Consider the following 4,100-nt stretch of genomic DNA (forward strand, 5'->3'; position numbering starts at 1 on the left):
GATAGCAGTCACATTTTGCATTTTAAAATTTACCTGCTTCTTACACTATTTTGCCATTTAAAAGCTGAAATAAAGTATGGTGTATTTCCAAACACTGACACTAACAATGTGTAACATTCGTTGAATGTATGGTATGAGCCTAGTACTCTTCTAGGTTCTCTATATATATTAATTCATTAAATTTTTTAGAAACTTTGTGACATAAACACCCTTATTATTCCCGTTTTATAGATGAAAAGCCAAAGAATGCAAAGATTCAATACTTAAGTTATTCAGTTCATAAATTATGAAGCCTATTTTCCCACATAGGCAATCTGGCTCTGGATCAACTTAGCATAGAATGGTATCCTGGAGGTTTCATAAATATTTATCTCCTCTTCCCCCCACCTCCCCCCCCCAAAAAAAGCTAAAAACAAAAAACAAGGGAGTAGTGAGACAATATCTAATTGATGAAATTAACCAATTTCATCTAACCCTTTAAAATTTATAATGCTGGAATTCATAAGTTGTAATCATACCAAATATAATAGGTCTAGAATTATGATACTATTGCTATGTGACATACATTTTTGCTGATTCAACCTGAGAATAGTCACTCTCAAATTTTAAGGACTTATTACAACATATCTAAAATAGTATAAAGTCCAAAACCTTGTCTCTAGAGCTGTTGTAACTATTTCTAATTCCCCAAATTGTGGGTTAGGCAATGTTAGAATCTGTGACACAGTACTTGTATGATGATAATATAATTGGTAAATAAACGTTGGTATGGAGGAAAGTAAGAAAGCTGATAAGTTCTGGGATCAGAGATGATGATGCTACAGATAAACAAGTCTAGCTGTGAAACTATGATCAGAATAAGGATCCAGAATAGTTAATGTGGATATCCACTCTTTTGACAGCAGCTATAAAGGCAATTCTAGGCTCTGCTACTGCCAGGACTTTGCTCTGGAGCAGTTCACTGGTGTAGTCTTTTCACCATTCTGGAAATAGACAATGGGTAGAACCCTTCACCCTATAGGGTGTGACTTGTTTTTCTTACCAAATATTTGTTGCTAATCAGTCTCAATCATGCAATTAGTTTGAAAACTTGTACATCAGAGTCTTCATTAATCTATCCTATTTATCTTTGCACAAAGTTCATTTAATGAATAACTTGCTTTGAATTTGTGAGTTATTGTTTAGTGCTTCAGAAATCCAATGACTAATGCTGTCAGACAAGCAGATGTGCTGTATCAGCTTCAGCAGTGTCATTTTCCTTGGCTTTCTCCCGTGAAGTTCTCAAAGCCTAAACCTCTTGAGCATGCAGTCTTTTGGCTTCAGGAATGTGAGTGGGATCCAGAGAAGGGCTCATGGCTTTGGGTGGGGAGAAGAGTGCAATTTGCGTCTTGTTCACTTCCTCCCTGTTTTCTATGTCCAGATGTTATCAGGATAAAATCAGAGCTCCTACTGAGTTGTCAAGTCTTATGCATTTCTGTTTTCTGTCCAGGCCTTTGAAATTAAGGAGAATTTAAAGAAATGGTATATGGGGTGAAGGAAACAAACAAGGAAATGAAAACCAGAAGAGAAAGCAGCCCGATATGGTAACAGAGCTCAGATGGAACTTGTAAAGATAGAAATTACCTCCAGTGTAATTTGAGGTTAGCGCCAGCACTTGAGATAGTCAATGAGTTTCTCAATTCCAGGGCAAGGGTTCCAGTTTTAAGACTTGGGCTTCCAGAGCAACACATATAGGAGAAAAACAAACAGTTGAATGCAGCCTAAATGCGTACAAGAGATAGTTACTTAATGATATGGTTTGACTCTGTGTCTCCAACCCAATCTCATTTTGAATTGTACTCCCATAATTCCCAGGTGTTGTGGGAGGGACTTGGTGGGAGATAATTAAATCTTGAGGGCAATTTCCCCCATACTGTCCTTATGGTAGTGAATAAGTCTCATGAGATCTGATGGTTTTATAAGGGGTTTCCACTTTCACTTCTCTCTCTCTCTCTCTCTCTCTCTCTCTGGTTCTTGCCAAAACCATGTAAGAAGTGCCTTTTGCCTTCTGCCTTGATTGTGAAGTCTCCCCTGCCATTAAACCTATTTTTATTTTTCTTTCTATCTTTTTTTTTTTTCTTTCTTTTTAGGTGTGCACTTTTATTCACTGGTCTCAAGTCAGTGTATAGGTAAGCTCTGGCTGCCTCCACCCACTCCCAGGGAGACCAAAAACCTTCATACATCTCAAGTTAGGGGACAAAAGAGGGGGGCCATGAAGGCTGATCACTCAAAATAAAACAAAATAAAATGGTATTAAGGTGAAAATTAAAAAATTTTTGCATTACATAGTTTACACGAAAGCAATGCTATCACCTCCCCTTTGTAGGCTCGGGAAAGGACTAGGCCATTCTCCTTAGAGAGTAGTGGGGTGGCTTTTAAGAGGGCAACAGACTTCCTGTAACAATGCATCTCATGATATTTGGGATGACTATCAAAAAAGTGCAATGTATAATCAAAGTCCTCAGCCACATTGCAGAACTTTGGGGGATGTTTCCTCTAGCCGACTACTGTCACTTTCACTGTTCCAGTTTTTAAGTCCTGAGTCAAGCCAAAGAAAAAAAAAAAAAAAAAAAGAAAACAAAACCAAAAAACAAAACAAAGAAAACCATGCAATCTCATCTTGTTTTCTGTGCAAGTTATTTTTTTTCAAGAAAGGGTGTAATGAAACTAAGTTATAATCGGCCTAGAAGCATTTGCGGCGGATGAGGAAGGGGTCGGGCTTGTCACATTCCTTGCTGATCCACATCTGCTGGAAGCTGGAAAGTGAGGCCAGGATGGAGTCACTGATCAATATGGAGTACTAACTCTACAGAGGAGCAATGGCACCAGGGCGATGATCTCCTTCTGCACCCCATCCTGCCACACCAGGGTACATGGTGGTGCCACCAGACAGCCCTGTGTTGGCATGCAGCTCTTTGCGGATGTCCATGTCACACTTCATGATGGAGTTGACAGTAGGATGCCACAGGATTCCATGCCCAGGAAGGGAGGGTGGAAGAGTGCCTGGGGGGTATGGAACCCTTCGTTGCTGATGGTGATGACCTGGCCATCAGAAGGTCAGGCAGCTCGTAGCTCTTCTCCAGGGAGGAGCTGGAGGCCACCGTGGCCATCTCCTGCTTGAAGTCCAGGGTGATGTAGCACAACTTCTCCTTGATGTCATGCATGATTTCCTGCTCGGCCGTGGTGGTGAAGCTGTAGCTCCTGCTCGGTGAGGATCTTCATGAGGTAGTCAGTCAGGTCCAGGCCAGCCAGGTCCATATGCAGGATGGCGTGGGGGAGGGCATACCACTCATAGATGGGCAGTGTGGGTGATCCCATCACCAGAGTCCATCACAATGCCAGTGGTAATGTCAGAGGCATACAGGGACAGCACCACAGGCTGGATGGCCACGTATATGGCTGGGGTGTTGCTGAAGGTCTCGAACAAGATCTGGGTCATCTTCTCATGATTGGCCTTGGGGTTCAGTGGGGCCTAGGTCAGCAGCATGGGGTGGTCCTCAGGAGCCATAGGCAGCTTGTTGTAGAAGGTGTGGTGCCAGATCTTCTCCATGTCATCCCAGTTGATACTGTGCTGCACCGAGTACTTCAGGGTCAGGATGCTTCTCTTGCTCTGGGCCTCATCGCCCACATAGGAGTCCTTCTGACCCATGCCCACCATCATGCCCTGGGGTCCGGGGCTACCCATGATAGAGGGGAAGATGGCCCAGAAGCATCGTCACCTGCAAAGCCAGCCTTGCACATGCCAGAGCCATTGTTGATGAGGAGCGGGGCGATATCATCATCCATGATGAGTTAGCTGGGGGTGTGGATGCCTGGCAGAGCCGCGAGGAGGTGGCTTTGTGCTCGCGGGGTGGACGTGGTCTCGGCGATCCATTAAACCTATTTTTCTTCCCAGTCTCAGGTATGTCTCTATCAGCAGCATCAAAATGGACTAATACACTTAGCTGAGCATGTGTAGAAAATTTTCTGATTACAGTTTTGACAAGAATATCATCTTTTTTCTCTACCAATCAGAGTGTTATGCCTGTCCCATTCCTAATGTTTTACTTTTTCATTGTTAA

General features: G+C 42.8%; 1 pseudogene; it reads right to left on the reverse strand.

Moving 5' to 3' along the window:
- Positions 1-2,722: 2,722 nt before the first annotated feature.
- LOC119619381 (actin, cytoplasmic 1 pseudogene) lies at positions 2,723-3,825 on the reverse strand (annotated as a pseudogene).
- Positions 3,826-4,100: the final 275 nt, after the last annotated feature.

This window comes from Chlorocebus sabaeus, chromosome 23 (assembly GCF_047675955.1).
Source record: "Chlorocebus sabaeus isolate Y175 chromosome 23, mChlSab1.0.hap1, whole genome shotgun sequence".
Lineage (NCBI taxonomy): Eukaryota > Metazoa > Chordata > Mammalia > Primates > Cercopithecidae > Chlorocebus > Chlorocebus sabaeus.